Here is a 22861-nt window from a genome sequence, read left to right on the forward strand (position 1 = left end):
CCTCATCCTGCCGCCCCGACGGTCACGGAGCCCTGTGCTTGTACCACGGGGACCTTCCTCCGTGCACGTTTGGTCAGTGGCTCCTGAGGTCTCCCCCTCCTCACAGACCTCCACGGTCGGCAGGACCAGCTCCCCAGTGTCCCCAGAGCCCACGGGGGCCTCTGTGACCTGACCCCCATATCAGCGTCGCCACTTCCGCTTAGTTCCCTGTCCCACTGCCCCACCCTCACCAGGAAGTTCGCTTGAGTAACACCACACGAGGTTCCCAACCCATGAGATGACCTTGACCTTCGGGCCTTGGGCCATGCTCTTTCTTCAGCTGGGAATTTTCTTCTGTTCTTATTCCTGGGCAAGTTCTCACTCAGGCGTTAAAGTTCTAATAAACGCTGCCTCCTCCGCGCAGCCCTCGCTGGCGTTCCCCCTTCCTTACGCTGTCCTTGATCTACCGCGGAGCCGCCAGACAGAGGCCCCGGCCCAGACCCATCACCTGCAGGCCACGAGACATGGAGGAAGTCAGCTCACTTATGTGCACGCCGGTTTCCTCGCACTCAAGGTGGTTTTACCAACCTTGCCCCCGACTTCACGGGGTTCCCTGTGAGGACGTGCCCCCAAGGCCTACCGCCTGGTGCTCGCCCAGAACGAAACGTTGAGGACGTAGTAATTCTCTTCCAGCTTGATTCGTTCATACTCGTGTTTCTGCGCCCCCCTGTCGGCCAGCGTGGGGCAGAGACGCGGTACCTGACACCCGCCTTTCCCCGAGCATCCGCCCGGGGCTGGGAGCTGAGGGGTGTGCGCCGCCCTCAAAAGACCTCGGTTCCACGGGGGGTTGAAGCCAGGCTGGGCTAGCTCCCGCCGGGAGGCACTGACGCGGGCCACCTCCCTCCTCCAGGAGAAGGCCCAGAGGGGGCCTCTAGGTACCCTCCCCCCGCAGCCTTTGCCGTCACGGGACACTTGAAAACGCCAGCCCAGGACGGATGAACCCCGACAGCAGAGCCCTCGGGCACCCTGTAGCGTTTTGCCCAGGACAGTTGAGGGCAGAGGCGGGACCTACCCATGACCCTGAGGACAGTGAGGAAGCCGTGGGGAGGCAATTCAGGGAAATGGTCACAGTGGGGGGCTCTGGGCCCCTCGAGTGAAGGACGCCTGAGGTAAAGGGAAGTGGGAAGCGGTTGTCCCACAGAGCACCTTTCTCTTCTGAAAACCAGGCAACGTCATGCATGTTGACCAGAGGCCGAAATCGGCCCCCGCATCCCCCGGAATCCTCCTAGGTGCCAGGTTGGAACTGCGGAGAGCATGGGCCGAGGGTCAGATGGTTTTTCAGCTCCGCCACTTAATAGGCGCCTCGTGTGAATTTGGGGACTTTTTAGCATCTTCAAACTTCAGTATCCAAGTGCTGCGTGGAGGGGCGCCTGGGTGGCTCGGCGGTTGAGCGTCTGCCTTTGGCTCAAGGTGTGACCCTGGGGTCCTGGGATCGAGTCCTGCCTCGAGCTCCCTGCATGGAGCCTGCTTCTCCCTCTGCCTCTCTGTGTGTGTGTGTCTCTCATGAATAAATAAACTTAAAAAAAAAAACATATTTCAGTTGGAAACCACAGGGCGCCTGGGTGGCTCGGTCAGCTAAGCATCCGACGCTTGATTCCGGCTCAGGTCATGATCTCAGGGCCGTGAGATCAACCCCGCATCGGGCTTTGTCCTCAGCATGGAGTCTGCTTGTCCCTCTCCCTCTGCTCCTCCTCTCTCTTTCTCCCCCTCTAATAAATAAATAATAAATAAAATCCTAAAACAAAACCCCAGAATCAATCTCATTGTCCTCCTGTGTAAAAAGGCATCACAATCCCTGCTTTGTGGGGTTGCAGGCAGGATGGATGCTCTGCTGGGTAAGCCCGGTGGGCGCCTGTAGGAAATTCTATAGGTCGTGGCAGTTGCAGATAGGGAGTGTCCTAAGGCACTCGGTGTCACATATATTCTAGATCCAGTGGGAAAAGGAAAATAATGTTTGGAAAACAGCGACTGAACTTTAAGAAACGGAAGCTGTTTATTGGGGGCTTTTTGCATTCCAGGCGTGACGCCAGGCACTTCATGTGCTTTCTTATTTCCTTGGCGTCCGACAATTAGACCCCAAAGTCCTTCTCCTCCTAGACATTCTCGGGGCTGGAGATACCAGACTGTGCGTCCGTCCAATCACACCGGACGGGCATCCGTGTTTGAACACCTCGGTACATTGATCAGCAATAACGGGGTTAATGATGCTCTTATTCAAAGAGTCTCAAATTATGTCTCAACATTAACACCCATTAGGATGAATGACAACGCATTATAAGTAGTGTTTCAATTTGAAATTGAAATTGTATCAATTAGCCTTTAAACTAGCCTAAATAAATTCCGTTTGGTAGCTCAAAAACTATTCAAATGCCACAATTTTGAATAAGAGGTTTTAGAAGTTTTCATCCTGTTCTGAAGATTCGTACTAATACTAATTGTATCTGCGTCTATAATCTCTTAAGAGGGAAAAAGAACAGGGACCATCCGCTGGTAAAGCCTCACGGCCTGATGGGGAATGTGTAGCCGTGATAAGAACGACCACGTCCCTTCCGACGGTGGTGGAGAGAGAGGCTTCTTGAAATCTGGGAGGAGTGGGGTCTACAAGGACAGGGGGCTGACGCCCGAAGGCATTCAAAGACTCCCTGGCCGAGACCTTCAGGGCGCCCCCGGGGCCAGCCGTCCCTGGCGGGGCCGCACCAATAGCCGGTCAACCGCTTGTACTGATGACGACGCCTTTGAAATACTCCATCCTTTTAGGGGCAGCTGGGTGGTTCCATGGATCACGTGTCCGACTCTTGATTTCAGCTCGGGCCTGGGGCTCAGGGTCATGAGTTCAAGCCCCAGGTTGGGCTCCATGCTGGCCGGGGACCTACTTAAAAAAAAAAAAAAAAAAATGCAACCTCTACCTCTACCCTTTCAGGCAAGGTGCCTTCCTATGGTTGGCACACCTGCCGGGGACACGCGAGGACGGGTGGCCCCTGCAGTGCTCGCACCCGACCCGCCACGTCTGCACTCAAGCCGCGCGGTGGACATTATCAAAATGCAGCTGAATCCGGGGCTGCTGCAAGGCGGTGGTGGCATCAGGCTCCGAGAGGGCCCGGCGCAACAGCTCATGCAGGGCGACAGCAGCCCGGGGACTCGCTCAGGGACCTGAGCGCCGCCGCCGGGGAGCCACCGGCCCTGTCGGCTTCGCTCTCCACTTAGCTCGACGCAGCTCCTCCCGACTCACCTGTGTCGCTGACCCGACGGCAACGGATGGGCGGGCGCCCCTTCTGTCCCGGCCGCGCCCTGGGAACAAGACTGGGGTCATGTCACCCTCCCCTTGGGCCCGTGTCAGAGACCAGCCCCCAGTGCCCCCCTTGGGAGGGGCAAAAGGGGGTGACGGGCACCCGCTGCTCCCAGCCTCTCGCCGACTGCCCGATGCCCGAGCCCCGGACCACAGACAGCTCGCCCGGGCACCTTGCCTCCCGCCCCTAGGCCTCCTTGGTTCAGCCTTTAACTCGGTTCGCCCTCTACACACGTGCCTGACGCTCACAGCCACCGTTCTGCCCCAGGGTCTGCAGAGCCCCGGCCACGGGAGCCACGCTGGGCAGGGGCACCGGCCCAGGGCACCCGCTCTTCCCCGGGAGGCGGTGCCCTGCGCCCACAGGCCGACCGTTTGCCTCTGTCCTGCGTGACAGCTTTCATAAAGCTGCTTCCTCTGCCAAGCCCACGTGCTGGTGGCGCTCAGACTGGTCCTGGGGACAACAAGTCCTGTTTACCTGGCTAGCTTTTTTCTGTTTTTAAAGGGTTTTTATTTGTTTGAGAGACAGAGACAGAGACAGCAGAGAGGTGGGAGGGGCAGGGGGGGAGCAGCCTTCCCGCCGAGCAGGCAGCCTGACTCCCGACTTGGGGCTCAGTCCTGGGCCTCTGGGGTCGTGACCTGGGCCAAAGGCAGACCCTTAACCCACTGAGCCCCCCGGACGCCCCAACCTCGCTACCTTTAAGACAATCGCTGCCTCTTTCTTTCTTGACCTCTCGTGTCTCTGATGCATTGGCTGCATGGCCTGCATCTCAGCTCTACCAGTTTCAGGCCATTTGCCCTGGAACGTGATTTTTATCCCTTGAAAGTCTTGGTTTCCCGGTCCATGGAATGGAAGCAGCAAGGATACGCATCCTGGAAAAAAAAGAACATGGTCCAGGAAAATAGTACATCCTCGATAAGCATGAGCTGATACTTCGAGGCGTGATGGCTGTGTCTCAGTCCCACTGCTGCGTGGCCGGAGCCCAGAGCCAGCTGGGGCAGACGGAGGGCAGAGGCAGGGAACCCTGTCCCCACCCGCAGATGCCGGTTGTACCATTGAACAAACAACTTCCTCCCCAAGAGCAAGAGGTGGCTTCTCCCGAAGTCTTCCATCCCCTTGTGTCTCCGAAGGTCAGTACTGATCTGCCCAGGCTGTGGCCTCTGGGCAAGCTGGCTGCTGCATGCACTGGGGAGCACTCTGCCCCTGCGTTGGGGCTTATGCATAAAGTGGGGACGCCGGTGTCCCCCACGCTGCGAGGGCTGCTGTGGAGCTGAAGGCACAACCTGGCACATGTGCGTGCATGGAGCCGGTGCTCAGGAGGGAGCTGTGGTGCATGAATCAGGACGGGACACGAGATCAGCTGTGACATCTATGAACCATCCGGTGCTGGTTGGCGACGGCGTTGATGGGGCGCTGTTCGGTCAAGGTGCAAACCGGGAACAGAACTATGAGCGAGGGCCTCCTCCCGGGGAAGACCCACAGCACCTCTCAGTCCCCACCCCAGGCTCCCACCCACTGCACTGCACAGCACCCTGAGCACTCAACAGACCCCACGCTGGGGAACTGGGGGGGATTTTATGTGCGGAGAAGACCTACTGACGTCTGGGAAGACACAGGCACGACGTGGTGAGCAGGACAAGAGGTTGGTCAAGGCCAGGAGAGCCCTGGGGCTGTGCTCCCTCACTAACAGCGGGGAGACTCGGGCCTCTCAGCAAGGTCTCCCAGAGCTCCCGAGGACCCGAGGAGCTGGCACCTGGAAAGCCCAGGCGAATGTGATCGGGTGTTATTGGTCCAGCCTGGAAAAGACCCAGACATTTCCCGGGCAATGCTAGGGGCCCTTGATCCTCCTGGAGCTGGGAGGGAGTCACCGTCTTGGAGAAGAGAACTTCCCAGTTGCGAGTGAGCCCTCGTGATGGGCAGTGAGTAGCGAGAGGGGTGTCCGACACCGGCCGCGGCCTCGCTCCCCCCGCCAGGCCACCTGCCTGGTCTAGAGGCCACCGCCAGCCGCCAGCTTCCCACCGGGGTTGCCCACAGCACCAGCCTCCGCCTGCCTCCCTCTGGAGCTGCCGAAGTCCAGGCGGGGCTCTCTCCGAAGATGACGTGGGCCCCGCTCTCCGTGCCAGGCCTCGGGGGAGTCCCACACGACCTGCTGAGAGGACAGGCCCAGGGGGACCAGCATGGGCCAAGGCGTTTCCATCCTTGTCCCCACCAGGGGCTTCTGGGTGGGCCTGGGCGGGTTAGTTCCCCTCCCTCTCCACTGTCACCACCTGCGGTATTGGGCTCCCAACACCATGTCTGCGGCACGTGCGGCCCGAGTGACGCCAGCAGCTGAGCGGAGCCGTCCCCCTGACAAGGCTGGCGGAGATGACCTGACCCCGTTCTCCACCGCTTTTCTCAGTTTGCTCCGTCCACAAGCTGATGGACGCTCTTCCTGTCTATGCGATCCCTTCCCTTGATAGTTCAAATCGGTAATAATAATAATAATAATAATAATAATAATAATAATAAAAAATACCGATTCCTTTTAACATTCTCTCCAATTTTGTTTTTTCTCCTCTCTTCCCCGGAGCCCTAACTGACCCCATATGATGCTCCTGCTCCCTCGTCTTCCATTTCCAATATAGTTCCAGGCGGATAACTCTAAAGCCCCTGCGTGAACTGTCTGACCATAAATACAATTTGACAAACTATTTCCAAGCAGTCGGTAATGTGAGAAGGGCGGCGATCCTGGCTCCTCGTCTCATTGAGCCTCACGCGTCCCTTCCACGTCAACGGCGGAGCTCAGGGAAACGATATCATTTCGCTTAGATTTCAGACAATAAAAACTGTGATCATCAGCCTGGGGACCGCTTTTCAGGCTTGCCTCTTCTCTTTGTTGATAGAAAAGTCATGGCCATTGCAAGGAGGATGGTGCAGGCACAGGACAAAGGGCCCCAGAACGCGTGCCTAATTTATATGGTGCAGGACGGGGTCGCGCCAGAGGGTCAGGGGACCCGAAGGGCAGGACTGGATTTCAAGCCACTGAGTGAGCGGGGAAGGGGTGTCCTCAGGGGACAGAAAGGCAGCACACGGTAGCATCACGGGTCAGGCCCTGCTTGACATTTTACCGGACCCACAGGTAATTCCCTCCCACGATACAGAGAAGTTAGGAATACTGACCTTCCGCCCCTCTCCCTCTCTCCATAGGTTGTGAATGATGATGGTTCATTAGCTGCATCTGAAGAAGCAAAGCTATTTGTACATATTGGAGAAGAAAAGAGAAAATAGAAGAAAATAGTATATATATATATATATATATATATATATATATATATATATCTGAGTGTGACCTGTTTAATCGGCTTGGGGTATAAATTAAGGCACTTTCCTATCAATTGGGTGAGCCCCCCATCTGCTCTTAGTAGCAAGGAGGTCCCTGTTTCCCCACTGAGGCTCGCCTGGTCCCCGGGGCCTGACTCACGTCCACGTTCTGAGCAGAGGGACGCGGGCCAGCCCTCCTCACATCATCGCCTGTGGCTGGACACCGGCGCTGCTATGCCAGGCCCCAGCTGGGCCCCCAGACCTTTGGCTGAGCAGACTCCCTGCTCCTGGCAGTGGAGTCAGTTAAAACCCTAGCTAGAGGGGCCTGGGGGCCTCACCCCTTCACTCCCATAGGCCTTGAGCTCTTCACCTAAATGAGGCCGTGCTCTCTCTCCAGGGCTCTGAACCCCGGCGGATGGGACAGTGTTTGAAGTTCAGTGAGAAGTCACAGTATATCCTCCTGCGTTCTAACAGATTTTGCTCAGATGACTCCTTATTTCACAAAGATCTTTTCCAAGGATTCCTGCCTCTGCCGTATGAAGTTGGGGTGGGAATAAATGAATAAATAAAATTTAAAAATCAGTTACACATTATTTAAACCCTAAGGCCCCATTCTATGCAAGAGCAAAATCTTAAATTATCACACACATATAAATCTCACATTGTGTGTGAGGGAAAGAGCATTGAGAATCTTCTTGGCTTCCCCGGCCGTCCCAAGTCCAGCCCTTGTAGGGTCAGGTCCTATCCTCCCTGGGAGATGCCCCCACGTTGCCCCAACTAGATTCCTGTGAACTCCACCTGCACTGGGACAGCAGCTCCTTGCCTGGCCTGCTCACCTTGCTTCCCTGACCATCCTCCACGGCCACCAGGTCAGGCTCCCCGAGCATGGGAACACAGCGCCAGTCCACTTCCCCGCAACTCAGAACCTTCCATGAGGGCAACTTCCCCGTCAGCTTAGCGAGGTCACATGTGGGGTCTGGCTGTGAGATGGGGGACAGGGCTCGACAAAGATAAGGCACGATGTTGAAGTGGAAACCAGATAATGAGGTAAGATGCAAGATGGGGAAGGCGTCAGGGATAGAACCACGAATGACCGTCCACATGTCCCCACTGCCCAGGCTGACAACAGGGCAGTCCTGGTGGCTGAACCTCTGGGGGAGCAGCCTCCAAGTCAAGCAATAGGATTCCACTGGTGTCCTGTGTTTTACCCAAACCATTGGAGCCTTTGATATTATCTGACCCTAAGAACCAGTCGGTATGAATGCATTTAGCTTATAAGCTTGGAAGTTACTTCAGAGCAAAGATCGCACCTTAGTCATTTCCTTTATTCTGAGCATTAGCAGAACGACTTGCCCAGAGTAAGAGTTCAAGCGACATCAGTGGCTGGGGGACCGTTTCCCCCGCATGAATATTTCCACAACTTGGTTGGCAGGGATTGGAACAGGAAGGCATTGCACACCGTCTTAGCTCCGTCAGAAGAATGCCAGAGAGCAGGGAGCTTAAACAGCAGACATTTATTTCTCACAGTTCTGGGGGCTGCAATCCAAGATCTTGCTGTTTGCGGAGGGCCTGCCTTCTGGTGTGTGGATGGCCACCTTTCTGCTCTGTCCTCACGCAGCAGAAAGAGAGCCAGGACCCTCCCTGGGGTCTCTCCCTGTAGGGGCACTGATCCCACTCATGGGGGCTCCACGCTCATGGCTTCATCACCTCCCCCAAAGCCTTACCTCTTAACACCATGGCATTGGGGTGTCAGGAGTTCAACGCATGAATTCTGGTGGGGAGGGCGCCCACTCAGCTCATGACACAGCAAAGCTGTCACACATATGGTGCACCTAGAATCAAAAGAAAGACAATTGCAACTATTGGCCAGGATGTGGGGAAGTTGGAACCACCGTAGACAGTGGGAACGTGAGCCGCCGATGCGTCCTCGGTAGGGAGCCAGAGTGATGAAAACATGTACCACAAAGCTTGTAAGACCAAGACTCATAGCACAATGCACAGGAGCCAGGAAGTACAAGATCCTGCTGGCCCATCAACCAGTGATGGATGAACGAGATGTGTCCATCCACAGGATGCAATACTATTTGACAATAGGAGGATCAAGGTGCCAACACACACGCAACACAGACGAGCCTCCGAAGCGTGCTGCTGCCGAGTGAAAGAAGCCAGACACGAAATGCTACGTATGAAGAGTCCAGTTTTATAAAATGTACAGAGCAGGCAAAGCTATAGAAACATAAAGTGGATTTCTGGTTGCAGGGGGCTGGGGAAGGGGAGCAGGGGTGGGAGGCAGAGCGAGGGCTTACCGGGAGGTTCAAAGTTTCTTTTGAGGAGGATGAAAATACTTAAAACTTAGGTTGTGTTGCGGGTTGCGTGGCTCTGTGGATGTACTACAACGACGGCCAGACACTGAACTGTGCAATTTAAATGACTTTTAGGGCATGGAATTATAGCTCGATACAGCTGTTGCAAATTCCAGGAGAGATGGGAAGAAAAAGAAAAGAATCCTACTTATCCACGGCCCCAGCGACTCAGTGAATCTGTTTCTCAGGACAGGAAGGTCCATTTACTGCAGGTGGGAGCTCAGAGTTCCCCTGACGGTGATGGGTGGGGAAGCCTAAGACACGTCCCCAGATATGCCAGGTGTGTGGGGCGGGGAGGGGAGTCGGGATTTCTGGGAGAGCCAGGATCTGGACACGCAGAATGTGAGCATGAACGGCAGCATGGCGTTCGGATCCATGGAGCTGGATGAGGTTCGGGAAGGAGGAAGAGAGACCCGGGCCAGGGATGTGGAGCCCAGTGACATTTCCACATGAGGCAGAGGGACTGGGGGACACCGGGGGGCTCAGTTGGTGAAGTGTCTGCCTTGGGCTCAGGTCATGATCTCAGGGGCCTGGGGTCGAGCTCCTGGCTGGGCTCCCCGCTCAGCGGGGTGTCTGCTTCTCCTTCTCCCTCGGTGCTCTCAACCTCTGTCCAGTGCTCTCAAATAAATAAATAAAATCTAAAAAAAAAAAAAAAAAAAAAAAAAGAAGAAGAAGAAGAGAGAATAGAAAGGGATCTGGGCCAGGAAGGAAAGTACGCTCATCAGAGTCACAGAGCCCCACAGACAAGATGGAAGCGGTGCTGAGTTCTGCCGACACAGTGTTATGTCAAGAGGCCTTATTAGGTAAGGACAGAGCGTGCCTTTGGGTGGCGCCCTGGGGAGAGCCCTCCCGGGGAAGGGGCGGGCGGGGGCCGCCGGAAGGACCCGAGCAGAGTCCGCCCTGGCCTGTGCTCAGGTGTCCCCAAGGCCGAAACCAAGGATGGGCTGGGCTTTCTGGAAGTTCTGGGGCTGGGGGTGGGGCAAGGCCCCCGCGGACGCCAACCCGCTCCAGCCTCCCCTTCCAGGGCATCTCCTGCTTCTGCCCAGAAAACGTTCTCAGCTCCTGAGGCCCTGCGGGAGTCCATCTGGGACACTCCCCGCCTTTCAGGCCGCTGGTTAGCAGCCGTCGTCCCGCCCTCCGAGTTCCTCTGGTCTCACGATGTGCCCGAGGCTCCAGGGATGGATGCAGGCGGACTTGCGCGCTTCTCCGACGGACGGGAGGAGCACGGTGTGGGCCGCTGCCGCGCATCCCTCAGGACTTGTAGAATTACCATCACAGCGTTTAAAATATCGTCTCTTAACCCCTCTTATTGCCACCAGTTTAGATTCTTATTCATCTATCGTATTCAGCACCAAAATTTCAAAAATAGTTAAATGAGTCAACTCTACACATGCTCACACACGTCACTGAAAGATTCATTTTCCTGGGATTTAATGAGTATCCCTGCATCCTATCATGGTGGGAAATGGCTGTTTCTATTTCTTCAGGTTAATTATTCCAATGAGCCTAACGTGATGAAGACGCTGGACACACACTCTCCCCAGGTAACTTTGGAAACAACGCAAAATTTCCTACACAGTCTTTGAGACCGACAAACCCAGGATGACCACCTCCGATTCGGTCCGAGCGTCTCATTTTGTTTTTGTTTTTTGTTTTCAAACATCTCATTTTGCAGAGGAGATGAGTCGTGGAGTTTTGGTCTGACCAAGGCCACGTGCCAATTCCCAGCAGGTTCAAGCTTAGAGCCCCCCCCCCCCCACAGCCTTGCCGGGCTGCGTGGATCTCGCTCCGTGAGAGGCCGTCCAAACAAGGTGGACGCGTAGGGAAGGGGGCGGGGAGGGTCTTAAGGAGAAGCAAAGGAGGCCACGCAGAGACTAAGTTTGAGAAAAGTGCAATCGAGGGCCCAAGGCACAGACCAGGGAAGGTAACAGATATTTGGTGTATGACCCTGTGTTCCCTGGAGAAACAGAACCAGTGGGATGTGTGTGTTTATAGGGAGAGATTATTCTAAGGAATTGGCTTAGAATATGCATTTAGAGGCTGGCAAATTTGAAACCAGTGGGGCAGGGAAGGAGGCTTCTGACGCCGAGAGGAGCTGATGTGGCATCTCAAGTCCAAATAGAGTCTGGAGGCAGAGCTCCTTCTTCCCTGAGGGATCTCAGGGCTTATTCTTCAGACCTTCAACTGATTGGATGAGGCCCACCTACATGGGGAGGGTAGTTTATTGAACGTCTACTGGTTTGAATGCTGATCTCATCTAAAAACAAAACAGAACAAACCACCTTCACAGAAGTGTCCGGAGGGGCGCGTGACCCCCAAACTGGGCACGGTGTGAAGTTGACGCAGGTCGTTCACAGCTGCATCAAGTGAAGATGGGACACCCCGTTTCTACGGTAGGTCTTGGTGATTCGCTTAGGCGGGAAGGTCAGCGTGCGGAGGCCGTGCGGTTATGTCTAAATGGTCAGCTGCAGCCCCAGACGGTCTGCAGTGCGGTGGGCTGGCTCCTCTGTCCCTGCCGGTCCTCGGCCGCACGCTCCCGGCCCTCCGCTCTGGGGGCTGCTCTCGGGCTTCTGGGCGTGTCTGCTTTCTGGTTGGATCGATCCTCAAGGCGGGTGCTCCTCCACTGGCTCCCTACCAGCCTCGTAATGAGCAGACCTGACCCTTAGCACGGCTGGACCTCAGATCTGGGAGCACGTGCTCTAGAACCAAACCAGGATGATGAGGATCAGTGGGACCCGCCCCCCAGGAGTGCCCGCCGCCTTTCCCCCTCCCCGGCCCCTGAGCTGGCTCCAGGTCGGCCCCAACCTCGCAGGCTCGGCGTCCCTCGGACCCATCCCGCAAGGGGCCGTGGGCTCTTGCCCCGTCTCCACATCGCTGGCCCCTCCGGCTTGTTTTCCATGAACTCCCTGTCCGAGTTTATCCCTTTTAGCCTCAAGGCGCAGCTCAACTTGCGACTGTCATGTCTAAGGACCCTCCTCAGTCCCTAAGGTAAGAGGATTACAGTGCAGAGAGGAAAACCTTGAGCCCGGGAGTCAGCTATGCGTTCCCCCCCCCCCCCCCCCCCGGGCAGCTCAGCACAGCCCTGCGGCTCCCTCTCCATCCCGGCACTGCCCCACGCTGCCGGGCCCCCTTCGTCCTCAGGGCTCCCGACCCGCACCCCCACCTTGGCCCTGCATCCCTAGTCCAGGAATGGGGGGGAGGGGGCTTCCCACGACCCCACCCCCTGGGCAGAGGTGCCCTCTGCCTCCAGGAGAACGCGCTTCTCTCTCTACTGCTGAAAGCTGATGCTTTGGAGCCCAAGGAGGGAGGAAGAGCCCGCCCCCCAGACTGATCGAGACCCCCAGAAACCGATCGCCGTTGCAAACTAGCTCACTTGTCCTTGACCCGGGGATGAGCAGGTCTGTGGTTTGAGTGCCGGAGAAGCCCGGGGCCTGGGAACCGAGCCACAGGAAGCCCCCGCCCCGTGGAGGGCAGCCCACGGAGGCTTCCAGGGGCTGGCCCAGCGGTGAGTCACCCTGGCAAGCGAGACCCAGGTGGGTGACAGGATCAGAGCGGCTCCGACTCACCGCCCACCCTCTGCGGGCACCGGCACCCCCTGCCCTGCTGGGTGGGCGTACGAAATTGGGCCATGACTAATGGAGAGGCTGCCAGCCAGCCTGGGTACCTTGTTTTCCAGAGAAAAGTGATGTTTTGATTCTACTTTCCTTTCTCAGCTCAAAATGCTTCTGGATATGTAAATTGAGTCTGAGAGCCCTACCTACAGTTTCCAAATGGCCGAGACTGTATCTGAATCACAAAACGAGAAGCGACGCCAAGTGTGGCCTCCACCTGTATAACCAAGAGTTAGCCCGTGAGTAATTGCAAGAGCTGGCCTTGTTAGTGTTTCAAAGGAAGAGAATTGGATTAATCTGTCGTGGGAGACAGGTCTTCAGCGATTAAAATCTATTTCAAGGAGGAAAAACTGAGCTGGGACTTTATCCCCCGGCTTCCTGCTCTTGCTGAGCGCCCGTGGGCACGCGTGATCACAGCCCCGCCACGGTCAGACTAAGCGGGTGGGACGGCACTGCTGGCGATCGAATCGTTAATCCAAGCGTTCAAGTCTGCAGGTTGCTGGGCGTCTTTTCATGGTCGATGTCAAGGAAAAAGGCGGTGGTCTTGATCTTGATCCTTCGGGCTCAACTACTTGTTCCATGAAAGCAGGAACCCGTCTCTTACTCGCCAAACATGCAAACCCTCGACAGGACTCATTACATAAACGCATGAGCGGTGGCTGATCGTCCGCTGCTGTGCGGGGCGACACACTTGCTTCTTTGCCCCTGTTCTATGAAGGAAGGTCAAACGACCCCTCAGACACAGTGAGGGTTGTTGCCGGGTCCACGGCGGGCGTCCGCGGGCTCCCCCGGGCGGGGGGCTCCTTCTCCCCCCACCCCCGAAGCCCGCTTCTTCCCACTTCCATCACTCTTGCTTCCCATGTTCCCTCAGCCTCCGATCTCAGTCGTCCCAATCTTAATTTCTACGGCTGACTCATACTCTTCTTCAAGCTCACGTTTTCTTTCCCCTGAACTTTGCATAGGTCCTTTCTGCTCATTTTTTCACTCTTTCATTCACGGAATCCTCTCCCAGAGGCCTGGACGAGCCATCACTGCGCTGGGCGTTCCGTGTGCGCTCGCTCTCGGCCCGGTGAGGCCCGGGGGCAGCTCCCAGGGAGACGTGCAGAAGGTCTGAATCATGTGCTGTGGGCATGGGAAAGGCGGAGGGGGGGATTCTTTGACGATCCGGTGGGCAGGGCCTGGGGAGTCAGGAGAGGCAGGCGTGTGAAGGAAGCACTTGGGGAACTCAGGGAGGCAGGGGCGGGCAGGTGGTCGGGAGCAGGTGTGGCTGCAGGGGGCGGGGGGGGGGGGGGGAAGGCAATCTCCCAGCGGGCCCTGGGCCGGGCCTGGAGGCCTGAGTTTGGACTTGATGCCGCATGTACGTTTCCTGTTTGATGGTGGAATTTGAACTCCTACGTCTTCTAGCAAGAACTCACACCTCCGTCGAGAAAGGAGTGGTTTGGGATGCTTCTGACACAGACGCATCAGGGAAATGGTGCCGCCTTGCCACTTCCTGTGTTGACCACTTGTTAGCAAGGGTGCTGTTGGATCAACTAATTCACCTTCTTCGACTCTCAAGTCCTCCGGGGTGCCGCGCAGATACCAACACGCACTCCGTAGGGCGGTGTGTGGTGAGAGGGGAGGACGTTTGCAGGAGCGAGCTGCGGGCCCGCTCTCTCCCTGCCCAGCCCCAGCTCCCGGGGCCAGACCACCCACATTGCATCGGGAAAGAACACAAGGCTTAGCCCAGATAAGCCAGTACGGAGGGCCAGATGTCATTTCTGAGGTTTTTTAACTGAGTGGAACTTTTTATGCAGGAAAACAAGGTAAAAATTTCCCAAGGGGTTTCTACGAGATTTCCAGCACTTCCTAAATTAGCCCTGACCAGTAAAACCACGAGAGCAGACTTCCTGGCAGGGCCTGGCGCTTCCATTTCCAGTCCCAACCGAAAGCAGGAAGCATTGAGACAAGTAATAATTCAACTCTTCAGTTGGCTTCCAAAATTATCCACATTCAGGTCCCTTGGCATTTGCACCAAAGGTCAGGAGTTATTCTGATTTTATCTTTTCCAGGTTATCGACTCATTTTTGATGGAACCAATTGCAGACTCACTGGTCGCTGATGGAGGTATTTTTTTACGTGTCCCTTGGCACCCGCTGTGGGCTGAGCGGAGCCCCCTAGGATGAGCAGGAGCCCCCGCGCTCAGGCATGGGCAACCTGGCAAGAAAATCCCACTCTTGGGGTTCAGAGCACCTGAGTACAGATCCCAGCCCCGCCCGAAGCAAACTCTTTAAACTTGCTAAGTCTTGGTTTTTTATTCTATAAAACAAAGCAGTTCCACATTCACTGGGTGGCTACAAGAGACACATAAAAATGCATAAACATGAAATAACGAGTGCTGGCAAGGGTTGGTAGAAATCCGAATTTTTTTATTGCCGGAGGGAAGGTAAAAACGATGGGAAACAATACAGCAGTTCCTCTAAAAATATCACATGTCGGATTCCCAGCGGATCAAGGACCTCCGCTTCGGGATGCACGCGCCAAAGCTTTGGGAGGAGAGTCCTGAGACATAGATTTGCACACCTGTGTTCAGAGCACCGCGACCCACAATCGCTGAAGGGTGGTGTCAACCCACACACTCACCACCGGATGAGCAGATAAAGAATGTGATCCGTGCACACAACGCAAGTAGGATCCAGCCTCAGAAAGGAAGGCCAGGCCCCTGGGTGGCTCAGCCGGCTGAGCATCTGACTCTGATCTCAGGGTCGTGAGGTGGAGCCCTGTGCCGGGCTCCACACTCCCCGGGGACTCTGCGTGTCCCTCTCCCTCTGCTCCCCCTGCTTGTCCTCTCTCTCTCTCTCTCTCTCTCTCTCAAATAAATAAAATCTTTAAAAAAAAATGTAGGACATCCTGACACCTGTTGCAACATGGATGAACCTTGGGGACTTAGCCACAGAAACACCAACCCCGCGTGACTCCTTCACATGAGGTCCTTGGAGAGGCCACATTCACAGACACAGAGGGACGTGGTGGTGCCAGAGGCAGCAGGAGGGGGAAGGGGAAGTAGTGTTCAATGCAGACAGGATTCCAGTTTGGGGGGGGGGGGGGAAGTCCTGGAGGTGGATGGTGGTGATGGTTGCACAACAATGGGCACGTCCTCAATGCCTCTGAAACGTACACTTAAAAAGGGGTAAAATAGTCCTTTTAGGTTATATTTTAACACATTTAATTTTTTAATGGGAAAGCGCCTCATTTTCACACAGTGTTGAACCACTATTGTTCTTCTGTGTCGGAAAGTCTGTGGCAATTCCATCTTAGGCTCCAGGCAAAGCGCACACGTCCGTGCCAGGGGGTCGCAGAACGTGTCACCTCGCTGGGCTGGCAGGCTTCAGTGCACGGAAAACCCTGGCTCTGTCGTTGAGGACACGAGGCCAGTCTGGCAGGTGTTGCGCAGTCGTGACCCAGCGTCCCGTGGTCATCGTGGCCTCTGGATCCCTGGCGGCCTGGAGACCCAGACCCGCCTCCGGCTGAGCCCTCTGCAAGCCTTATCTGGAGCTCACAGGCTAACAACTCACGGCGCCAGCAGTAGGTCGTCCCACCAACTTCCTACGGCCCTGTCCTCTCTCCCGGCCTTCGCCTGCTCTTCTTGGCCTTACCTGAGTGATTCTACCTCAGGCAATGCTCCGAGCACAGCTCAACGGGTGGAGAGGGGCATGTTTCCCCATTAGTGACCAGGTTTCCTTAGGGCGACTTAGGGTCCCGAGCATGACCGGGACACCCAGCAGGAGGGAGGGCGTGCTGGGGGTCAAGGACGGGACGGTCCTGGGAAAGGCCACTCCTTGTGAAGAAAGACTCTCGACGGTAGAATCGCCGGACCATTGATGCTCAACCATGACTTCACTTCCCTTTGGAAGACGTTAAACGCTTGGAGGCCGGCAGACAGTCATAGACGCTCAGACGTGCGCGGAGATTGTCCACTGGGTCATTTGACTTTGTCAAGTGCGGACAGGGTTCCGGTCTGGGGAGAGTTTTGGCTTTGGATTATCAGATAAGCCTTCACCTGTGCTTGCTGTCCACAGATAGAGGCCCCTCCTGAGAAAGCCCGTGAATCATCACCGTGTGTCGGTCGCAAGTAGTGATGCCATCCGAGCCCTGTGCGGGGGGCAGAGACCCTGAGGCTTCCTGAACGTGTTTGGGACTCCTCGGCTGACCCCTCCTCCTGTGAAGGAAGGGACGCGGAGCCGCGGCTGATGCCCAGGGGCTGTTAGGAGCGGGGGCAGCAGCTGCTCCAGGAACCCCGTGGGCCCCGTCCTGCGTTCCAGCCCCGGGCCCCTGCCCCACACCACAGAGGGCAGGAATGGTCTGTGAGCCGCGGCATAGTGCGATGGCGCGGTGCTTCCAAGACTGAGTCTAAAGGATGCCGACTTCCCTTCCTCCTCCTACTTCCTCCCTGCCCCCTACTCCCCGACAACCCCAGAAAAGTAAGCTGCAGGTTGTGAGCCGCCCGGTGATGGATGGAAGCCTCCTACCACCAGCCACATGCTGGAGAAACGCATTCGCCAGCCCTGGCCAACAGCTGTCACCGCGGTTTCAAGCCTCCCTTGGATGTCTGCGGTTTGGGATAGCTGTTACGGGGCAGCACGTAACTAATACAAACACCACCAGTGCCTTTCTGGTTGGCTCTGGTGCCCTCAGGTTGTGCCAGCTTTGAGGGTCTCAGTCACAATAGCCTTTGACTCCCGAGTCAGTGGGGGTGGCGCTCGTTAAAGCCAAGCCCATTGCTTCTTCGCAGAGTCCTGAGGGCCTGTGTGTCTTTCCTTAACTCTCCAGTTGTTGTTGTTTAAGATTTTACTTATTTATTCATTAGAGACACAGGCAGAGGGAGAAGCAGGCTCCCTGCAGGGAGCCCGACGAGGGACTCGATCCCGGGACCCGGGGTCACGCCCTGGGCTGAAGGCCAAGGCAGGCACTAAACCGCTGAGCCCCCCAAGCGTCCGACTCTGTAGTTCTGGCCCTTGTCCTGTGACCAGAAGAGTCAAGGGCACCTGCAGACTGAGACGTGGACCTGGGCTTCCAGCGCCAGGAGGTGCCGTCCTGACCCCATTTCCACCGCTTGTGCTGAGGGAGTGAAGCGTGGCGAGAGGAGCCAGCGGGCCACACAGACACGACTGCAAACTCTGGATCTAGCCACTTACAGGCTTCCCAGCGTCTCTGTGAGGCTGTTCCCTTAGCTGTAAAAGGGGAAAGAATAACTCGCAAGGTCATGGTGGGGATTGAAAAAGATGTCAAAGGAGAGCCCTGGGTGTGAAAGAGGTGACGTCCTAGTGCTTTGCCGACGCACACAAACCGCCCTAAGCTTAGTGCCTCTGGGCATCCTCATGGCTGTGAGGAGGGGCTGGCGCGCGGCTGGGCCTTGCGTGCTGTGCTGTTGGCCTCAGCTCGTCCATGCAGCCTCGTTCAGCTGCAAGGTCAGCGGGCTGGGGGTCACATGCCTGGCAGTTGGTGCTGGCCTCGGTTTTTCTCCATGTGACCGTACATCCTCCAGAGGATGAGGCAGGCATTCTTCCTCGGTGGTCTCAGCGCAGAGTTTCAAGTGGTGAAGGCAAAAAAAAAAAAAAAAAAAAATCACAAGATCTCCTAGGGCTTAGCTTCTGGGGCTTGCAAAATCCCAGTTCCAATCATCTCACTGAGGGCTACGGTCTTGGTCCGTCACAGGATGCTCTCGCTTCCAAAGGTAGGAGGGAGACGCTGCAGAGTCACGTTGCAAGGACACACACACACACACACACACACACACACACTCTGCTTTGGAAGGAATCGTGCCTGTATTTCACAATCCCCCACGAGCACGCAATAAGCTATGTCTGTACCATTTTTTCCCCTTGAGGTTACCAGAGTGGCCATCACCCGAACACGGCCCTGGAGCCTGCGTGACATTCACTTACATCCCCACTTTGAAGAGCTATCGGCAGGATCTCAAGACGGTCACTGAGCCCCTCTGAGGCTTACAGCATCTGCAACTTCTCTCCCACCTCCTCAGGTGGAGCTGCTTTCTCAGGTCTTGGACTCTCCCCTCCGGCGCCCTCGGTTCTCATGTACAGTCCTCAAACTGAAAGCGGAACAGGTGGAGGTTGGCCACCTGGTCCAGGAATGGCTTCGGGATCCCTGACCCAGGCCCCTGCCAGCTTCCCGTAGGAGCCCCCCACCCCACCGCCGTGAGGAGCCCTGTACGCCGCGTTGGCCTGGCGGCTGTGAGGAATGGCCCCAGGACCACCACGTACCTATAGCAGAGGAGCACGGGGAATAAGCCAGTTTCTGAGTTCGGGTTCTCCAGCCTAGACCTAAAACAGCATCCTTACCTCTGTGAGGAGAAGGGGGCATAACCTGCAACAAGGAGAAACAAGTACAGAACACGGAGCCAGAGCAGCGCGGGGGCGGGGTGGGGGGCAGCGTGTGTTTGCGGTGTACCTTGCTTCCTAATGCTCGTCGGGAGATGGCCCAACTGCCTTCCTGGACTGGAGCGATCCAAAAGCGATCCCAGCCACCCCAGGGATAAAGGGAGGTGGAGAAGTCTGGAGGAGCTGGGGTCATCCCCGGACGGGAGGCCACCTTCCACGTTTGGGGCAGAGGACCTTCGGTTGCACCCTGGCCTCACTCTAGGGGACAGCGCAGTGGGTGAGGGGCCTCTGTGCCCTGCGTACGATCCCCCACGGGCGTCGGACAGCCCGCCCTGCTGTGCAATGTTCCCCTGAGGAAGAAAGCACCCGGTGCTTAGTGCCCCACCCCACCCAGCCCTGGGGATCAGGTGGGGGACACCCAGCCTGCGACCGCCTGCCCCAGCTCACACCCTCTTTCAGATCCTCAAAGAGGCCCCTCTCCTTCTGCCTTGGGAACTCAGAGCCTCCGTTCCTGCCATTGGGAGCGTTCTCCCCTCTTTCCACCCGGTTAACTCTCGCCCATCCTTCCATCCTCCGTGCAAAGGTGCCTTCCCCGGGGGGCGCGGTGATGGACCCCCGGCCACATAAAGTCCCTTTGTTTTGTGTCGTCCCGTAAGAAGTCATTTTGCGTGGTAGCCTTCTTGGGGCAGTGATGCAATCGCTTATGTGATGTTTTGATCAATCCTCATCTCTCTCATGAGGCTCTACGCTCTTTGAGAACAGGAACCGAAGTGGTCTCGTCTCAACTTCCTATTGGCAGCACCTGGCATTGTCCTTGGTGCTTAGTGATTGTCTGATGAAGGAAGGAAGGAAGGAGCAAACTGAGGAGTGCGCCCCCCTGGTGGTCTGCAGCCTCCCCGCGCCTGCCCTGTGGGGGGCAAAGGGGCAGGGCCCTTCCCAGGAGGCCGGGGCCCATCTCTGAGTCCCCACTTCCTTGCAGGCTTCAGCCGGAGCCCAGGGAATGCTGCGTAAACCCCGCTGGCTGCCTCACATGCCCCGGGTGCCAGACTCAGGGCCACCCAAGCCTCGGGCCGCAATCCCACCGTGGGGTTGTTGACTATCTTCCTTGGTCCCTGCGGCAACGCACTGAGAAGGACACGAGGGGAAGTCAGGGGCGCAAAGCGGCGTCCGAGGCAGGCGACCTCATGGTCCAGATGCCCCCCCCCCCCCCAGGCCAGGCGCAACCTCCTGTTGGCTGCTCTTCCAGACGCTCTGGCCAGGCGGCTGCGGGGCCCTGGCCCTGGAGGAGCTCGTGTCCACCATCCAGAGCCTGCTCGTGGCTCTGAGGGTCGCTGTGGCACCCCGAGGGGCTGGGCCGGGCTGGCGTAGTCGCCAGACCCTGGACCAGATCTCTGTCTGGGCCTAAGTGCAGCCCCGTGCCCCTGGCAGCCTGAGCTGCGCAGGGCGGGGACCCGGGAGCCGGCCGGGCAGCTGGAGCCAGTGTCCCGGTCCTGCGGGGCCGTCGAAGCACAGCCCGCACAGCGCTGGGCGCCCCCCAAACAGGCCGAGACTCCGCCCGGAGCTGTTGCTCCGGAAGGTGATGTCTGAGTGGGGGTGGCCGCGTGGGAGAGGAAACCGTGGGGAGGAAACTGTCCCCTCACCCTCAGATCGGGAGAGCGGGGAGTGCACAGCCCGAGGAGCTCGCCTGCCCTAGGGTGGGGGGTAGACGGCCAGCAGGGGGCGGTGGTGACCGGGCGCACCTGCTGGCCTGAGCTGGGGACCACTGTGTAGGGCCTGGGGAGGAAACCGAGGCAGGCCCTGGGTGCGGGCCGGTGCCAGCCAGTGAACGGGGCTGCGGTCCGGGGTCCCCCCACCCAGGGTGGGCTGGTGTGGGTGGGGAGACCCGGGGCCCCCGCGGGACCTGGGCATTCCTGCTCAAGGCGGGGGCGGGCGGGCCAGGAAGGCGGGGTGCAGAGGGGTGACATTTGGGCCGTTTGAAGTCCGTGTGATTAACACCCTCTTGCCAGGGAGGAAGGTGAGGCTCTTCCAGGCAGAGAAGCGGCCACGGCGGAAGCCTCTGTGGTGGCAGGTGCGGGAGGAGGGAGGGCAGGTGACAACTAGACAGCGGGCTACCCGTGCAGGGCCGCCTCGGCGACAGGGGCCAGCTGTGCCCGTCTGCACCGGCGCCTGCAGGACAGGCCGTCGACACACGGTCGTCAGCGTGGGGCCGCGGGGGGAGGCCAGGCCCTTCCTCCGGGTGGGGAGAGGATGGAGCCTGCAGCCCCGGATGGAGGGCAGGGACGGACAGAGGGATGGGGACAGCTTGCCCCTCCCTGACCCCCGGGTCTGGACCAGGCTCCTCCTGCAGACAGGGAGAGGGTGGGGCCCGCAGCCCCCGATGGAGGGCAGGGACGGACAGGGGGACGGGGACGGCCTGCACCTCCTGACCCCCGGGTCTGGGCCAGGGCCCTCCTGCGACAGGGAGAGGATGGAGCCCGCAGGCCCAGACGGATGGCAGGGATGGACAGAGGGACGGGGACGGCCTGCACCCCCCGACCCCCAGGTCTGACCCAGGGCCTTCCTGCGGGCGGGGGGAGAGGATGGAGCCCGCAGCCCCGGACAGAGGACAGGGATGGACAGGGTGATGGGGACGGCCTGCCCCCCCCAACCCCCAGGTCTGGGCCAGGGCCCTCCTGCAACAGGGAGAGGATAGAGCCCACAGGCCCAGACGGAGGGCAGGGATGGACAGAGGGTCGGGGACGGCCTGCACCCCCCGACCCCCAGGTCTGACCCAGGACCCTCCTGCGGGGCAGGAGAGGATGGAGCCCGCAGCCCCGGACAGAGGACAGGGACGCAGGGACGGACAGAGGGATGCGGACAGCCTGTACCCCCCGACTCCCAGGTCTGACCCAGGGCCCTCCTGCGGGCGGGAGAGAGGATGGAGCCCACAGCCCTGGACAGAGGACAGGGATGGACAGGGTGAAGGGGACGGCCTGCCCCCCCTGACCCCCGGGTCTGGGCCAGGGCCCCCAGTCTCCCCCACCCTCTGGGGTGTCTCTCCCCCGACTGGTGCCACAGTTGGCCATCTGTCCCCCGGATCCCACCGAGATCCCTGGGAACCTGCCAAACTTTAGTTTGTGTTTCTGGGTCCACGACTAGGTCATCCATGTGGGAACCTGGCAGGCAGCGCACACTCAGCGAAGAGGGGGGCACAGGTGGATGAGGGTTGCAGAGGGGCGGGGTCGAGGGGCTGGGAGTGCCCAGGTAGCCTGTGGGCAGTGGGGGTGCCCAGGTCCAGGAGTGAGAGGGGGGAGGTGGGCGGGAGGGGCCATGAGCAGCAGCCAGGCCACCCGACTTTGAGGCCCCAAGAGGGACCCATGGCACATGCGGAGAAGCAGAGTCAGGAGCGTGGCCTGTGCTCAGGAGGGCCCTGGTCACCAGCCCTGGGGTGCCCGCGGGAAGCCGAGGTCGGGGACGGGAGGGCTGGGCTGCCCCCACCACATCGTTGGCCCTGAGGAGCAGCGCCTAGCCCCGGGGAGCCAGAGACTCGGAGGGGCTGGGGGTGCGGAGGGCTGGGGAGCCAGAGGGCTGGGGGGTGGAGGGTTGGGGGTTGGAGAGCTGAGGGACGGAGGGTTGGGGGGTGGAGGGCTGGGGGTGCGGAAGGCTGGGGGTGCAGAGGGCTGGGGCGGAGGGCTAGGGGTCGGAGGGGTTGGGGAGGCCAGAGGGCTGGGAGTCGGAGGGCTGGGGGGTGGAGGGCTGGGGGGTTAGAGGGCTGGGGGAGCCAGGGGTCTGGGGGTCGGAGGGCTGGGGGGTGGAGGGCTGGGGGGTTAGAGGGCTGGGGGAGCCAGGGGTCTGGGGGTCGGAGGGCTGGGGGGTGGAGGGCTGGGGGAGCCAAGGGGCTGGGGGGC

This window comes from Canis lupus, chromosome 18 (assembly GCF_011100685.1).
Source record: "Canis lupus familiaris isolate Mischka breed German Shepherd chromosome 18, alternate assembly UU_Cfam_GSD_1.0, whole genome shotgun sequence".
NCBI classification, from domain to species: Eukaryota; Metazoa; Chordata; class Mammalia; order Carnivora; family Canidae; genus Canis; species Canis lupus.